This window comes from Athene cunicularia (assembly GCF_003259725.1).
Source record: "Athene cunicularia isolate RWA chromosome 1 unlocalized genomic scaffold, athCun1 chr1_part1, whole genome shotgun sequence".
NCBI lineage: Eukaryota > Metazoa > Chordata > Aves > Strigiformes > Strigidae > Athene > Athene cunicularia.
Genome location: NW_020799091.1, coordinates 43,603,183 through 43,621,878, shown reverse-complemented (window position 1 = coordinate 43,621,878; position 18,696 = coordinate 43,603,183).

The window sequence follows — 18,696 nt, the reverse complement described above, 5'->3', positions numbered from 1 at the left end:
CCCCCCCCCCGGTCCCGTCTACATTTTAAATCATCAATGTGATTCTCAGTCACTCTTGTGCCAGGATGTAAATCAGTCACCTCCCAACAGCCATTCATGTGTCTACAGCAAAGTGCTTTCTGTGTGGTAATTTGAAAGGCAATGAGGGAAAACTGGTACAGATCAATAATGCAGGATTTTTGGGGTGTTTAGCTCAGAAAATGGAATGAAGGATATTCTTTGAGGTTAAAACATCTGTTACAGCCCATTACAAATAGGAGAACTGGGATTTAATAGTAAGTCTGGCACGTGGCACTGTTATTGTCCTAACCAAATAAAGAATATGTGTTTACAAGGAATACATTAATGCTTGATGAGGCATGGATAGCACCATAAAATATCAGTTGCTTCATGTATTTATGAGGTGAATAGTCACTATTACTGATTTTGCAGAAAAGTCTATCTTGCATTAAAGGGATCGTGATGAGGAATTTTATAGCCACAAACACCAGTGACATTAAAAAAGACAGAGCTAGATGCTGCAGAGCGCATAAGGAATTATGTTGTCTGAAAAAATGCTGTTATTGCTGTGCTGTGCTTTGAACTTTTTATTTTCCCCCTGTGGGTTTGAGGTGAGCAGACATAAATTTGGCCTTCCCCAGAGAGCCAAGCAGAGCAGCAGCGCTGTCTCCTTCATGCAGTCATGACCCTTTCTATCTCAGAACCCTTCGATCTGTCCCTTCACAACCCAAACACTGTACCTTTATTGCCACCACCACTGCCCTGGTTAAAACCAACTGAAATCTTCCTGGTTCCCTTCCCCAAGAAGTGGCCTCTGAGATGCCTCCTTGGAGCACAGTGAGAAAGGTATTGTGGTTTACAGGATGCTTTTAGAAGAAATAAACCATATTTAGAACATCTGTGTAAAGGTTGTTTCTGCTTTTAGAGTATAATGTTATTTAGTCTTTAAAAAGAGCTAGGGAGAAAGCTTTCTTACTGATGACAATTATTTCTTAAACAGACTACCGGGAAACATTAGATTACATTTCCACCTGACCTGCAAAGAGGAACCCTTCATGCAATTACATCTATTTTTGCTGGTTTTTTGGTTTTTTTTTGTTGTTGTTGTTGTGGTATTTTTTGTTTGTTTGTTTGTTTGGGGTTTTTTTTGAGGGATAGGGGTGTGGAGGTGTTAACAGTAGAAGATGGATTTTGAAAAGAGTAATTTTGGCAGTTTTGTGCTGTGCAACCTCTCAGCTTTCTGCTTCCACAACAGTCTAACAGTGGAATGCCCTGTGTTTGCTTCTCTTTTTTGGTGCAAGTACAGTGTATTATTGTAACCCTTCCGCTAAAAAACGGGTCCCCTAAGCTGTCATGGCATGTATTTTCTAGAATACCATTGAATAAGGGATACAAAATATTTCACTTGACACTTCATATTGCTCCTGATTGCCAGCTTGAAAATTACAACAGCAGTGACAAAAGCTGAAAGACCCATTCTGCTGGCCTGATTCATAGGAAAACAATATATTTTTTTGTGCAAGCTGTCACGACAAAATCCCCGTGAAATGTTACTCAACATGACTGGATTGCAGAGTCAGGTCCTCTTTAAATAAAAGTCTAACTTTCAGAAGGAGTGAAGGAGTAAGGTTTCATCATTATAGCAAAAATAGATGCCAATGAAGAAAAGATTAATTTTCCTGTCTCTTGCTGAATCCTTGAAGACTTTTATATGAATCAGTGTGTTTTATGAGCTGCGTTTCCAGGAATGCTGGCAGAAAGCAGGGTAGTCGCTATTTCACCATCGTGTCAGCTTTATTTTAACCAGCCTCCACTGACTTTTGGAAAAACGAGGAGAAATAGGAGCCATCAACTAGCTCTGTGCATACCTCTGTCTGGTTCCCTGACCTCGCCAGCCCATTTTATTGACTTTACAGCACACACGGGCCCTGTGAAATTACTCTGTGAGGGAGGAGCAGGGCAAAGCATGGAACAACGTTGTCCTCTGAGCAGAGGAGGTGGGAGCCCTCCCAGCAGCCTGGCCAGCAAAACGAGCTGTTCCCAAACCTGCAGCTCGCTGTGTTTTCTGGCAAGCTGTTGTGCACTATTGCTGCTATGGTGTTCTTGCAAAGGCAGCTGTCTGGATCGTAAGCTGAGAGTGAAACCCTGTCACTTCCTCTGCCTCCCCTCCTGCACCATCCCCATTTATATGTTTTTATAGGATGGTGAGATAAAACAGATGATCCTTTTTTTAGGCTAGCCAAGCCAGAACCTCCTATCCAGCTCATCCCAAAGGAGTCCTGCATATGTATATACTCTGTGCATATGTATCCCATGTTCTCTGGGAGTGAAGCAGGTGCACAAATAAAAATCTCCAGTGCCCCCTTAAAAGTCTTATACAGCTAAGCTGTCCCTGGGGGGCTGACAGAAAAGACCAAGGGCTTAAAAGAGGCCTCTGCCCTCCAGAGTGGTTACTGGTCATGCTTCCCTCTGTGTTCAGACACTTTACAGAAATATAGTTTTATCAGTGTTCAAGAGTTCAGAGTTCAAGACATTCTGAGTCTTAAACGCTGCTGTTTGGGTCAGTCTGTAATCACAAACTGTGGCGGATGCTGAGGAAAAGGGTGACAGGAAAAGTATGTGAACAGCGACCCTGAATTTGCTAAACTCCTCAGCTCAGAGAAATTAGATACTTTGGAGAAGAGAGTTGCATGCAGATGATCATACAGAGGTCCTACCTATCTGATGTTCGCTCAGTCAATGGCTTTCTAAACCCCTTTCCTGCGGGTGACTCTCACCACAGGCTGTCAGTGAATACCAGGGTACCATCCCATGCTGTATAAAAAAAAGGACTTCCTTCTGGTTGCTTTTAAAATTGCTTTGGAAAAAATCACCGGGAACTCTAGTTCTTATATCATGAGAAATAATAAGAATCATGACCCATTTCATCTGCTCCATAGTACTTAAGATTTTGCAGACCTTTGTCATATCTGCTTGGATATGCTTCTCTCCAGGATAAGTCATTGTCTATGGGCGTGACCCTTAATATGGGAGCTATTACATCCTTCTGAGGATCCCTATTGCCTTTCTCCCTACCTTTCATAGCTCTGTTGTTAGACTGCTCTGGAAATGGGGTGACACAAGCTGCCTAAGTGTGATTGCACTATGAATTTACACAGCAGCATAATGGTGTTTTTCTGAGCTCTTCTCTTTTTGGCCGAATGTTGCAATGCAGACTTGCCTAGTACCAGGTATCCAGCCAAACAGGTTTCTATGACTTTAGCTTTCTGTTTAAATGATGCTAGTTTTTCCATACATAGTAGAACCTGATTTTTTAATATTCTTTAACATACCTAAAATATAGCACTGGAAGAGAAAGGAAAAAAAAGTCTTTAGATCCTTTCTAATTGTGATTCCTGGTTTTCTGGTGGGACAGATCTTGCATTTGCAGCCTGAATGAGTTTTACTCTGTTGGATTTTATACCTGCAACTGTTCCAGAACTAAATATTACTCATCCTAGACCTCAGAAAAGTGTAATTATGTGGAATAAAGCCCAAATTTGAAGGGGGAGATGGAAAACTTGCTCTTAAACCATTTGTTGAAAGCTGGGTAGAGTTCAAAACATTAAGAGGTAATCCCAGGAAAGATGGATTAGTGACCAGAATTCAAGAAAAGCAGTCATATGTGAATAATAAATTGCATTTGTTACAAGACTCTGTGGTTTCTCACATGGGCACTTACATGGTACATATAAACCTATACATGAGGTATAGTTTCCAGACCATTTTTTCTTTACTTTTTGTAACTCTGTTTTATTATAAGGAGAATTAATGTCATGTGTCCACCTGAGCACATCTTTATATCACAGCACAGCTCCAAATGTCACAGACGATTTATATTGTTTTATTTATAGCCAAATATGCAAAACATTAATGCAGTGGCCATCAACCCTGACTGGGCCCATGGGCTGCAATGCTGAGCAAGTAACCACACTGCTCGTGACATTATACTTTGCTGTGCCTGTCAGTCTGGGCAGTAGCATGGCAGATCAATGTTTTACTTTTTAAATTGCTTGTCGCCAGGAGCAACGTCACAGGGCATTACTGCCTGCAGGCTGGTGTGGGGACCATAAGTCAGGGAGCTATAATCTTTGTGCTTATGAATAATAAGGTGTGTGCCTGCACACTGACAAAAATCACATTCACGAAGTATGTTTTTCTTTCCTTTTCCATGCCATCAAGGACTAAAGGGATACATAGCAGCGGTCCCAGGAATCAAGTCTTGCAGACTGTATATGATCCAGCTGTTTCAGATGGCTGGATTCTGGTCTCTTGCTGCTTAGAAAGAGTGTTAGGCAGCAGGTCTGCCCCTGGGATGTGTATTTTGGGATCCAGAGATAAGAGACCAGTCACAAACCTAGAGACTTTGAAAAAATATGGGATTTGAGAATTTCATGAAAATCAGTAACAATTCAAACAAATCCACTTGCATTTTTTGGGGGGTGAAAATTATAGGCACTTTTAATAAACAATTGTTATTGGATAAAACTTTAATGAAAAATGCATAGATCCATTGGAAAACATTGATATTTTAATTTAAAGAACACCGTGCCTGAAATTCCTGAAGGTTTTGGAGAAGCGAAAGCTATTTTTAAACGGTTTTTCAGAGAAAGATGAAAACAATCCAACAACCATTCCAGTTTTCTGACCAGCACTAATCCATGCATTTAGATGGCACTGGTGGTCTCTTTGAGAACACCCCACATATTTTCTCCTGTTTTCTCTGTTGCTCCTATGTAGGATTAGGACTATTTAGTTTGATACTAAGTGAACTCTCACCTTGCAGTGGGTGATGTTTCTTTACGTATCCTTGAAATTAATTCAGGCAAACAGAGACCATTTCTAATGAAAATGTTCTTGCAAATATGGTCTTGCTAGAAAAAGTCATTATTTAATAGGGTTTGTGCACATTGGAGCAACATACTAAAAATTAATTTCCTCAAACTCTGCAACTCCAGTGTTTTAGGAAGTGAAGGACATGCTTCAGAGTTTCTATTCTGATCCTATATATGCTTCTTCTGAAAGAGTATATCACAGACTCTTGGCCTCTTTGCAGATCTGGATGACCATGGCTTCAGTAATGTAGATATACATAGATTAAAAAAAATGTCTCTGGGTTGGCTTTCATATGGATTGTTAAAGTTATTTTAATCAACTGGAATAAAAAGATTGAACACATAATCTGGAAGAATTGGATAGCAAAATAGTGCAAAAATATACCTGTTGCTTTGAGAACAAGACATAATATAAAAATATTTACTATAAAAATGGCACAAAGCTAGGGCTTCCCTGTTGCCTTATAAAAGGAGAATCAGATGGATGAGAGAGGGAAGAGAGGTGAAATGGTGAGAGTAGGTCTATGAAAAGACATTCTGTTTTCAAATTCATGGAAGAACTGGAACCCCATGAGGGAGACAGGTTGCTGGGGGACAGAAAAAATCATCATATGACTTAGCCATGTTCCTGTCACATATTCGTCCCTATGACTACACAGTCTGAAACTGGTTGACTGCAAATTGAATAGAGGGAACTCCATTAGTAATTATATTGCAGTGTATTCATCTATCAAGTGTGGTTTCTATAGTCGTCATATACTGCTAGTTGTGCTGTTTAGGCTCAGAGACATGAACACCTTCCTGATTGTGGCTGACTTAGATGAATAAATTTCTTCTTAGCAATATAAATCATAAAACAAATTAGCCAGGAAAAATACCTGCCAACCAATGGACCAGGCTCTCGGGTGAAGGTGGTCTTGCCTTTTAGTCCGGCCATACATAAGTCATAATCTGATAACAAATTTGAGGGATAACAGGGTAGATCACTATGGTTTCATTCATCGGTACAGATAGGAATTCTTTGTTAATTTCAGCTGTACTAATGCAAGGATTGATAAAAAATTCTGCAGGTTATATTTATCTTATGCTCCTGGGGATATTTCTGTTACCTTGGTTGAAGACTGACCTCTGCGATCTTTGTGGCTATGTGTCTATAGAATTCATCATTGAATACACCATTGCTCTTTGTAAGACTTCAATGTTTTGCATAAAGTATCCGGATATTTTGGTCATTCTGCTTCTTTTTGTTTCCATTCCCTCTGGACAGGACTAAAATATGTCAGATAAAAACCTGTAAAGACAACACAAAGCATTAACTACTGATAAAGATAGAAAATGGGTTTTGTCTTTCCAGTTTCCTTACTTAAACAGTATCTATGTGTCTCTTCCTGAGTGCCGTGAAATGTTAATAATGCCAAAAGTCTTGCTGTGATAACTTGATTTGAAATCTCTCTATATTTTGGCCCTGGCTGTGATCTGAAGCTCTGAACTCTTTAGATTAGTAAAATCCAGAGGTGGAGTACATGTGGAGATAACATCTGTTTGCAACCAATGTTGCCTTTTAAAGGGTAATCTCATATGCATGGAGCTGAGTGGAGCTGTATTTCACAGCATCTCTTGCTGTGATTGCTGATCATGTAGACATACCTGAAGCTAACTTTAAATGTCTTATTTTGGTAGGGCTACTAGCAAAGCAGAAGTCACTTGGGGTTCATCACTGGCTGAACCACCCAAATGTTTTTCTCAGTTGCTGGGTGGATTTTTCTACCAAACAGAGCTAGTTTAAAACAAGGTTGAACATGTCTGTATGTATTTCAGTTATGTCTTTGACCACTGCAAATAGAAAAGTTGTCTTTATATATGCTCTTATAGAAATACCATATTACTATGTTGATGTCCACTTTTACTGCCTGTCTCCCAGAAGTACATTAAAGACCTGATTCTTCATTCCTTTATACCACTTAGTGGAATTGCACATTATTTACTTTTTTGCACTGCAAATAAGAACCAGGCATCAGCCCTTTTGGTGTGTGGCTGCACAGGGTGCCCCAAGATACCATCCTTTTCTAAATGGTCTTTTCCAGCTGACCTTGAAAGAAAGCTCATTTTAATGTGTGGCAAAATACATATGAAGGAGCTGAGTGGATTGTCTTGACAAATTTGTCCCACGTAATTTCACTAGCTGGAAAACAGTATTTTGTTACTTTTTTTACACCACCCCACCCCCAATCTTTTTTTTCTTCAGAATGATCTTGAAGCAAAAAATGTTTGCTGAGAAATCAGAGAAGCTTCATGCCTTTTTGCAGACCTTGAGGCCGTATTTCTTTTGCTGCTTACAGTGCCTTATGTAGAGCTGGTGGTTTCTCTTTTTCTTGAAGGCAAACAGTCTTACAAACAGCGAATACGTGGTGATATGTTGTAGGTATGGCTGGTCTAAACTTAGTTGTTGATGAACTAGCCAAGTGAGCTCGATATAGGCTAAATCCGAAGGCTTGCTTCACTGAGAAGCAATTTCTGCTGTAGATTTTCACTCTGTTCTAGCTTTCTTCTCTTTCCCATCGTTTCCTTTTCCCTCCCAAATGGCCTGGGAACTCACAACACCACACAACCTAGGCCCATACTCTCCCATCACACATACACAAAAGCTTTCTCTCCTACTGCAGGTGACTTAGAACAATCTCACTTTCCACCAGAGGTTACTCCTAGCTTTACAACCTTAATCTTTTCTTTGCTGCTTTTGCTTTAGTTTATTGTCTGTCTCATGTTTTCCAGTATAGATGCATGTGACATCTTTCTAGTGCTAGCCAAAACAAGCTGATTTCCTTCCAGAAGATCTGACATCAATTTGGTGGAAACAGTTAAAGAAATAATAATTAAAGTAGATCTGCAGCCAGATAGGAGGGAACAGTAACCCTTGATTTGTGGGGATGGGAAGAGGAAAGAGACTGAAAAACCAAGGAAGTGGGGTTGGGAGTAGTAATCTCTTTGGCTGGCAAAATTGTAGAAGGGTCTGTGGGTCTTTGTCTACAGCCTCATCAGTTCTGTGTTTGCATTACAGTTCTGAGGTAAACAAGAAGCATCCCTCTGGCTCCATCACTCCCTCAGTGCCTGCTGTCCTGCTTCCATTCAGCACAAATGACCTTCTCTGTCCTCACGTGTTGCGCTTCCTGCTTTTTCAGTCCCTTGTCCACAGCAAGCACTATATAAAACTAAAAATAAAACAGAAACATAAGCTAAACTGCACCCTGTTGCGTTGCAACCACAATAAAATACTACTGTGATAAATCTTTAAGTAGAGGTCAATAAGGCAATAGTACTGTACAGAGGAAACTGATCATTTAACATAACGACTGATTTATTACACCATTAACTTGTCCTTAGTTTTGTCTTAGGGCAGTTTACTAAGTGAATGCTTGTTAACTACTGTAATAAACTGTTTCTTGGGGGATACTCAAATAAGAGTCTGTAAGTTATTGACAGGTGTAAGATCAGTCCTTCAGTCTACCAGAGCAGTAAAGTCTATAATGCAAAAGAAAACATGTATAACTTGATCATTTTCAGTCATCATGGTATCAAAGACAACATGCAAATGTATGAACGTAAATACAATGAGTAAACAATAGGCTATAGTAACTGATGTTAAAAAATTTAGCCTTTGAGAGATGGATTATTTTTGTTTACCTGCAGCAGGTAGAAAGTATGAGTGGTGAAAGCCCAGCAGATCATGCCTTCAGTCAATGGACACCTGCCATGGCACTCCTTCTCATTGTGTTACTATAAAGATCTTGCAGGAGGATAGAGAATGGCCATGTCCAGAGCGAGAAGAACTTGAAAACTTTATGAGAGGAAGTAATATAACTATAGTAGCAGAGCACAGGACTCAGAGACCCAGTAGCTGCTGTTCTAGAGACACATACTTTCCTCTGGGTGGCCAGGAGGAACCAGTCCCTGACTCTTGCCCTCCCCAGCTGGAGAGTGTCCCTTCACTCACACCAATCCTGTCTTTGTCACTGACATTGGAACGCTTCAAAATATTCTTTAACCAAAGAGATGTGGGCTAGCCCATACTCAGAACTGAACCTAGATCTCAGGGCAAATTATCTTACATTGATATGTGCTCTCCAAGATGACTATTTATTTGGTCCCAAGTGGAATGTTGATGAACTAATGTATGTGCAATGGAGATAGGATTTATGTGGAATAGTGGGCTGACTGTAGGGATGCAGCTTTAAGAACATATATGCAAGGGAATCAGATGTGTTTGTGACAGTTTTCTGACACAGAGTCCAGCTGGCATGGAATGGCCTTTGATCATGCAATTAAATCTTTTAGCTTCCAAACCAGGTGTCAGCCCTCAAACTGAGTATGGTCTGTGACTTCTGCTCAGGAAAGAACTATTTTGGGAGAGTGTTATTTTGTATTGAAACCATGCCAGGGTCTGCTCCAACAGTACTGGTAGATGATTAAATTCTATTGCTCTGAAACATTTCCTGACACAAACTAATTTATTTTATGTATGTAGTTTTAGAGCTTTAGAGGGCTAGGGCAAGTTATCTGGGATCTGTACAACCAATATGATATTTTTATTTCACACTAGTATAGCTCACTGACTTCAGTGAGGTTACTGTAGATTTGCCCTGGTGTGATCAAGATAAAAAAATTTTTCACATGATTTTGGAAGAAAAATGTCCACTTTCTCCTGCTTATAACTCAGTCTTCTAAAATTTAATGCATGGGTAAAGCCCAGCTTGCTAATAAGCTGATTAAATATTGAACATCTCTCTACATAGGTAAATTATCTATAACTTGGACATCAGAAGAAATGGGCTTGTTGCAAAGTTTGTTAGTAGTGATGTACAAATTGACAAAGATGGATATGAGAAAGGAAACATCAGAAGGAGCAAGACAATAAGTATCTTTGTGAGGGACATGTGTGGACAGATGGGAAAGAGCAGAAATGTGTGAAACAGGAAATAGTGATACTCTTAGTAGAAGTACACAAGGAAAGTGTCAAGATCAAGCAGAAATAAAGCAAAGATCAAGACAACATAGACATTATTACAGGTGGCAGATAGGAGGCCTGGAAATATAAAAATGTTCATGAACAGGGAGATAAAGTAAGTGAGCCTATAAGGTAGTGATGGATAAATTAGTGATGGGAGAAGCTGGGGTGCTAGGTGAAGGAACGAGATGTGTGCCCAGTTTGAAGCAGGCACTCAAGGCTTGGGAGTGGCGAGACAGAGAACAAATCTGGATCCAATGTGGAGGATGGAGGGGCTGAGATGCGGGGCTCAGGTAAGGAACTGGAGAAGTCAGAGTGCTTGGGAAACACAAAGGAAAGGGAAGGAAACCTTGACACTGGAGAAAACGTTGACAGAAAAATCTCTGGCATGAGGCTAAAGGAGCACTGATGGAAGCTCTGTCATATGCATGAGTTGGCCATGTTGGGAGGAGAGAAAGGTGAATCACCTACCATTGCAGAGTGTGTGAGAGGATGCTCTGAAGTAGCAAGAGAGGGGAAGGCAGCAGGTAGACTCTGCTGGAGGGGAGAAGGAGCAGAAACGGAGTCCCCGTTGGATGCAGTGAAGTGTGTGACACACTAGGCTTTAAAACACTTATAAATCAGTGTCAGGAACAAGTCTGCCAACAAATGCAGGATGAACAAAATAGAAACTGAAAACCTCGCTATCATCCTGGGAAAAAACCACATTTTTACATGCTGCCTGCCTCCTACATAAAGCTGAATACATCTGAAAATATCCCCTAATTTGCATACAAATAGCTACATAAATTGGACTTGATCTTGCTTTTGGTTGTAAACAGAGGCATGGGAACAGGAGGCAGCACAGTGCACTATATGCTGTGCTGAACTTGGTTTGCAGCTCTGCTCCAGCTTCACTTTCTGACCTTGGGTGGCAGACCCCTTGGATCAAAAATGGCAGAAGGAATATTTTATGTTCAAGAGAAGTGCTAACAGGGACAGACTTTCTGGGCTGTTGTCCTTAATATTGGATATTGAAAAGTTATGCACTTAAATCTGAGACAATTACCTTAGGCTTGATTGATACTGAATGGAGGAAAATAGGTGGAAAGCCATTCTTCTGACCTATTTTAAATGCCTGTCTTAGCATAAAATGGATTGCCCTTGGGAGATGGGATCTATTAACAGTCATAAAAGGAACATAGTGTTAATACATTGGATTCAAATATTCAAATGGTAGGCATCTGAATTACAGCAGATGACTCCAACTTGTCTTCCTTTCAGGAATTTATCTGAAAATACTTAGTGGCAATACTTAACATTCCCTGTAAATTTTTTTGAGATCTTGAAATGTGACATGTAAACATACACATTACTATTAAAAATATCCCCAAATTTCACATTTTTAGCACTTGAGAGATCAGATTTTGTGACAACTAAAACATTGAAATGTCAATATTTCAAAGTGTTTTTCTCACTCCTTTCCCCCTCCAACTTTAATAATTGAAAACAAAAATATTTATGTGTAACTTCCATGCAGGCCAAGTCACACTACATGCAGAGGATGAAGTTTTCTTCTAGGACTATTAAGTCTATTATTAGAAAGTAGCTTCTTTGGCAGAGTTATTCAAAATCTCAAATAGAAATAAAAATCTCTTTATAAATATAAGCTCTCACGTATACTGGAAATTAACATTTTTTGGATTAAGTTATTTCCCAGCCATCACTTGGAAATGGTTTTACTGAAAGATGAGAACATGTGTGGGATCCATGTCAGTTTTGTTTAGCCATTTCTTGGCTAAATCTAAACCATTTAGTTCCCTCTATAGCTGATAGAGAGTTGTCTCTGAAAAAGCAACTCATTCTATACTAAAATAGACACCCAAGGCAGTTGAGATAAATCATTCTTTGTAGGTATATCTTTTCCCTACTGGCTACTGTGAGAGCACAGTTTAGTCTGAGGATATTCACATGTCTACAATGAAGACAAATGTCTCATGCAGTGTGTTCTACTTGAAAAATCATTGTCCCAAGACCACCAGTGTTACTCCTGCCTCCACAGCATCTTCTCCAGGAATTTGGAAGTAGTGAGACTGCCGGCATCACTGAATCGACTCCTGCATCACAAGAACTGATGACAAAAACCATGTCTTTAGACACTTTCTTAAACACAGACAGACTCCATATCTCCTCATTCCTGCAGCATACTCCTCCTTTTGGGAAACTGGTATACAGCATCAAGTTTTATTTGGTTTTAATTTTGCTAGCATTGCTTGTTCCGGTACGAATAATGATCAGCAGACTTTTGCTGTTCCTTCCCTGGTCCTTTCCTGCTTGAGGCCCACATCACGTACTTGTCCTCTTGGCACACCATACAGCCCTCTGTGTTCCGGATGTGCTCAGATGACAAACCTGATGGATCTCCTTAGTAAAAGTCTACAACCATGTTCAGGCTTTTGTTTGTGGTTGTTTTTTGTTTGTTTGTTTTCTGACACTAATATGCATGTGTTGTCCTTTCCCTTCCTTTTTGGCTGTACATCTCCCTATCTTCTGTTTTGATGTTGACTAGTCTGCATTTTAGTTCATATTCTTCTCCACTTTCTGGTTCTCAAATATCTCAATCATGGCCCATTGCTTTACCACAGGGCTTATTTCTCTCATTGTCACCTCACCTCCTTTTTTTTTTCTTTTTTTTCCTTATTTATCCTTCATGCTCTCCAGTGAAGCAAACCTGTTCCTCAGCACTCTGTGTATTGCATGCTGCTTTTTCTGGTTTGTAATCATGCTCATGCTCCCATTTGTGGGTAACCATCTTCATGTAAATTATGCCTGTGTCTGTGTCTTCCTGTATTTTTCCTGCTTCTCAAACACAGATACCTCTACTAAAACATGTCTAAAAGCCTCATTCCCTGGACAAATATCTGAATAATCTGTCAGTGTTTGTGAGGAAGTCTCTGATGTCTGAGTAGAAAAGCTCCGTAGAATTAAGAGTTTCTTAAGTTATCTCCACTGAAGGGTGGTTGTTACACCCACCAGTTTCCAGGAGGTCCAGCCCTACCCATAACAATAAATAATTCTCTTGCTAGAACTCATAAGTTGTTATATCTCAGAGCTGAGCTGTTAGAGTTGCGCTCTATCAGAGCCATAGGAAGTCAAAGCCTTTTAACTGTGCTCAACAATAAACTGTTGCAGGTGGTTAAGTGTTTTGCCCATATAGTGTTACAGACTTGGAATCAGCTAGCACAAATACAACCCCATTGTCAGCTGTAGACACAGAGAGTGAGGCTGCTTCCATGCCTTTGATGTTCACATCATAAAGCACATAGATATTCATGTGAGGGGTTTAAAACCAGGAACAAACTAAGAAGCGCACGGGAAAGCCCAGGCTGGAAAAAAAATCAGGAAGAAGTACTGAAAGGAGTTGGGCAGAAATCACTTTTGCTAGGTTCATTTGGGAGGGTTGGGTCTTTCCTACAGGGTGTCTTTGATAGGCTATATGTTGTGCTGTCCCTTTCCCTGGCAGCAGACCCTGACTGAATATTGCCTCAGCCTCGTAGAGATTTCTTCTGATACTACAGAGCACAGAGCCTGCAGGGCTGTGTCAGCAGAGCAACCTTCTTTGCTCACTTTGTGAGATGGCTTCCAGTGGAGAGTTAAGGGTGTTTGAACACAAGGTGCTCAGGAATACGCGTGCAAGCTTTTATAGAGCTTCGTGGATACTTGCCAAGAAGTGAGCAGCTTCAGATTAGATTAATTTTCCTTAACCTCCCGCTGTGAGATAAAAGTTTCTGATGGTGGCAGTCATTGAAAGATGACACAGATTGTAGCTATAGTAGAGCAGGAGATTGGTACGGACACTGAAGGAGCAGAGGGTGTTTGGGCTGAGAGGCAGAGGCACTCTGAGACCAAGTGCTGACCGCAGCTAGCCACTTTCAGTTTCTAGCAAGTAGTGATTTATGACTTCAAACCAATCAATTTTCAACTTGAAACCAGTGGCAAATTTAGGTCAAATTGAAAGAATAGCTCTGACTGAAGGAAAGCTAGCAAAGAAAAAAAAAATGTTGGCAATGTCAAAAAGATTAGTTTCAGCATTCTCCAAACACAGTGTTTCAATTTTTTTGAGCTGGATTCAAAAAGAGCATCTGTTGAAGGAATTCCAGCTCTCATAATACTGGTGATTAGGGCACTAGCCCAACATACTGAAGACCCCAGAGCTCATCCCTATCTGATTCTGAAAGTGAGGTTGGATATCTACTTCCTTCTTCTAAGGAGACTTTTCCCACTGACCAATCAAGTACTGCATCTTTAGTTATTCCTTCTCTCTATTGCACTTGTTCCATTTTGAAATCAAATTGTTATAAACAAATATTCACTGGGAAGGAGAGAGACTCCATAGGCTGGAAATCTAGAGGGAAACCTGAGCTCACTCTTTCTTCCAAGTTGCACAGCAAGAGGGAGTTGGGCCCAGATGAGTGCATTAATCAGCTTACTCTGGAGAGAGGCAACAAATTCTGCTGCATACTTTTTGTGGGTTTTGAATGGCTCCACAGACTAGCTTTTCAGGCACACTAACTTTTTTTTTTTTTTTTTTTTTTTTTTTTTTTGAGAAACCTAATTTTGTGACACATTTTTTCCTTCCAAATTTTAATTTTGTTTCCTCAACTTTTCAGTTGACATGCTGAACCAAATAATAAGTCATTCTTATGGCACATATTCAGCTTCCTACTGGACTTCCAATCCAGGAGAAATTTATAAAAGAGAAACATATATTTCACATTTTCTTTTCTCCACAGGAGTGTGTGACTGAATCTTCCTTTTATTTAGGTTCTTGTTTAATATCACTCCACTGATTTTGTAAAATCATCATTTCTGCATCAGAAATAATGACCTCATGCTCTGACCCATTAAAAATAACTCATGAAAGGCACAAACCCCACAGATTATATTACTGTCCCATTGTTCCATTTTTTTCTGGGAACTTTTTCTTTCTGTCATGCTTTATTGTACAAGACAGAGAATAAAATAGTTTTGCAATCAATTCTACATTCTTTTGCATAGTGTGCAGTGTGTCATTTTTTAAATGTTTCAGATCCTTTAATCCTTCAAGTAAGAAACATATCCTAATTTTACAGCATCGGCCTTCCAGGAACTTGTGGGTGTGAAGGATTTGGAAAGTCTATAGTAAAGGGATTACTACACATTATTATCACTTAATGACTATTACTACATGCAAATTCAGATGCTGGTGTGAAATCCAACATATTAAGCAAATAGTAGGGGAGTTATAATAGAGAGGAAAAATTAGACTCAGTAAATTTTTTAACTAGGAGCCAGACAATCTGCAGGAGGATATAATTTCTGTTATTAACATGTGGCAACTCAGATCTCGGGCATGTCAAATCTTCTTGCTGACTATCAAGAGGGAGAAGAGCAACTTGTGTACTTAGTTGGCTAAATATGGACCACATTGCCTATTACCTGTTATGGTAATATGGAATACCTATGCCTATTATTGCATGCTTGATGTGGAGAGGATCTCCAGTGAAGAAGGCTGGGCGTGCCCTATTGCTCCTCTAGGGCCTTCCTTATTGCCATGGTACTTCTCACGAGTGGACTAAGGTGCAGGAGCCTGGTCAGTGATTGAGGTAGATTTTTCCATGAAGCTGTGCACACTGTGTCTAGCTACCAGGCAGATGACAACTGTGTTGCAGAACCACAGCTCGTAATAGAGGAATAATGCTGTAGATGAGCAGAAGGGGCTCTTGAGCTGCATTGTTGTGGCCTAAGTGCAGCCCCTGGAATTTGGCCTTATTGAAACTCTTCCAGTTGGCCTCAGCCCATGGCTCCAGCCTGTCCAGGTCTCTCTGCAGAACCTCCCTACCCTCGAGCAGATCAACACTCCCACCCAGCTTGGGGTCATCTGCAAACTGACTGAGGGTGCACTCGATCCCCTCGTCTAGATCATCAGTAAAGATGTTAAACAGGAGTGGCCCCAACACTGAGCCCCGGAGGACACCACTCGTGATTGGCTGCCAACCGGATTTAACTCTGTTCACCACAACATTCTGGGCCCGGCCATCCAGACAGTTTTTTACCCAGCAAAGCGTGTGCCCATCCAAGCCGTGAGCAGCCAGTTTCACCAGGAGAGTGCTGTGGGAAACAGTGTCAAAGGCCTTACTGAAGTCAAGGTAAACAACATCCACAGCCTTTCCCCCATCCAATAAGCAGGCCTCTCTGTGTCTTGCTGCATGCTCTCACTTTCCCATGTTTCACATTTTCTCATCTATTGAAATAAAGATGATGGTAATTAGCTGCCTGCCTTGCATAGGTGGTGTGAAGTTTAATTAGCGCATGTACTCTTCAGTTGCAAGATAGCTTAGTGCTGTATTGCTGTAGTGCCACTTTTTAATCTGTGTGAGAAACAAGACACATTACTCAGAAGCTCCTTGAAAAGAGTGAGAGGCAGAGGAGGCTGAAGTAAGGGAGCTCTTGCTGACATGACTTTCAGTGTGTCTAGTAATGGTCTGGAATGAAAGGCTAATCGGTAAAACCATCCTTGTTAAATCTGCCCATTAAGAATGGAATAATTTTGAACCATTACTAAATGTACACTGATACACTTGCATGTCTAGTGACCTACTGGATGTAATAACAGTAAGAGTACCTCAATAGCAGTAACACTTTTGACAAGAAATGTAACTCTAAAATCTGCTCTTGATGTAAACAGTGAATTTATAGTCTGCTTGGCAGTGAAGGTAATTATTTCCTAATGAACAGAGAACTGTGGTTAGGGAAAAATCATGATTGAGGAAGAGAAGTAACTAATTTTTTTAATGGAATTATGCATATCTTCCTCTTATTATAATAATTAGCTTTTCTCCTGTTATGTTCTTTTTTTTGTTGTTGTTGTTGGTTATTTTTTTCTATATTCCAGTAGACTATTAAATCAATAACAGTCTCTACAGTGTCTGAAAAAAGTTCAAGACAAATGAACTTTCCCATATGGATGTAATATTTGCAGCCATAAATAAATTCTTGAGGTTTTTGTCAGGCTTTTCACACACCCACAGATTCTGCTATCAGCCAGTAAATCTTTGTTTAAGACACTATGAGATCAGATTTCCCTGGATGAAGTGCTGGCCAAACTGGGGAGAAAATAACATTGCAGAGAAGCTATTATTTTCAAGTTCTGCCTTCCCTTCCACCCTAAGCAGAGTATTCACTTCCCCTCTGCTTTTCTTTAGGATTCCCTATCATGGTGTCTACTTGGAGTTGGGAAGGAGATGCAGGTAGTGTCCTTGGTGTGCATTTTTTCTAATAACAGAGAGGATCTTACTCTTAGACAAATTGGATTTTAGAAATCAGAAGTGCAGCAGGTCATCTGGAATGGTTGCTGACTTCATCTTTTAGAGGGACATCTGTTCAGATAGCTCAGTTTCATAGCTCATTCCCTGTGCAATAGCACAAAAAACCCCTCCATGATTTCTCCAGTGATGTTTGAGAGTATCTCTTGAGATTTCTCTGCAGCATACACAGGGGTCCTATGAATGCTTTCAAAAAAGGTTTGCTTGCAGCTTTTCACATAATACATTGTATAATACTGTACTTTCCTACAGACCATAGCTCTTCAGCTGTAAAAAGTCTCCCTGGGAGTCAGATATGCAGATACTAAAGCAGTGCAATTGCAGGAAATACTATGGTCTCATCAGTGACTCTGTTAGACAAAATAAAATGGTACTCTTTTTTATCAAAGAGGGGAACAATATAATGTATAGAATCTCATCGTCTTCCTGGAAGTCAGAGCAATGTTCTGAATGGTGTTTAATCTGAAGAATCTGTTTATTTTTGGATCTAGGGATGTTAGTAATTTCTTATTTTGGGGGAGTGTCTTGTTTTCCACAAAATACTTCCTTTAGACTTCTTTCCTTTTGAAGCCATGGCAACTGTAGTCATGGCATTTGCTACCTATAAGAATTATTAATGCTCCACAGTTGAGCTGGCTTTAGTAATTAACAGATGAAAAGTAATGGCTCAATAACAGTAATACCTCTAATCAGCAGGGTGTATCTTATATGTGCACTGGACTTCTGTACACAGAAAATTCTGATTATACAGATTAGTTCCTACAATCACAAAAAAAATAGATAGCACTGAGGGACTCTCTAAAGTCCCTACTCATCTTCCTGCCCTGAAGAAGGGTAAGTTACAGCATGAGTTATTGCTCTGCTGACATCCTGACTTAATTTTGCACAACCTGTTCTTACAGTGTTCTCATGATAGAGACTCCCCACCTACCTAGGTGGTTTTGACAGTCTCATTTCAGCTCTGTTATCCTCACTGCTTACCCTTTTCATCCTGATGTTCAACTGGCGTTGCACTGGAGTCTGCACCCTTTACTTCTTGTCCTATCCAACGCAGACATGGAGAGCACCTTCAATACCCTTTCCTTAAGGTTGTCTTCTATAAAATGCTTTTGGGAAAACAGCAAAAATAAGAGGCACATGCCTGAAAATTATCTTTCACATGAATGGTTTATTAGCTTTGATGAACCATTTTATGTAATTCAAGGTCTTGCTCACAAGTAGAGTTTTGCAACCCGACTAGCATGGCTAGCTAAATCTCTAGCTGGTGGTTTCTGTGAACCCTGTATGTGGCTAATTGCAATAATTTGTGATGGATTTAAGAAGCACTGAGCAGTACACAGGATACAACTCCTACACCAAACACTGATGGAACTTTTACCTTACCTGAATAAACATAAATCATGGTAGACTTATTTCTGGATTAAATCTTATATAGACTATTTTTTCACTGTTTTTAAATAAATCTTCTAATGCATCT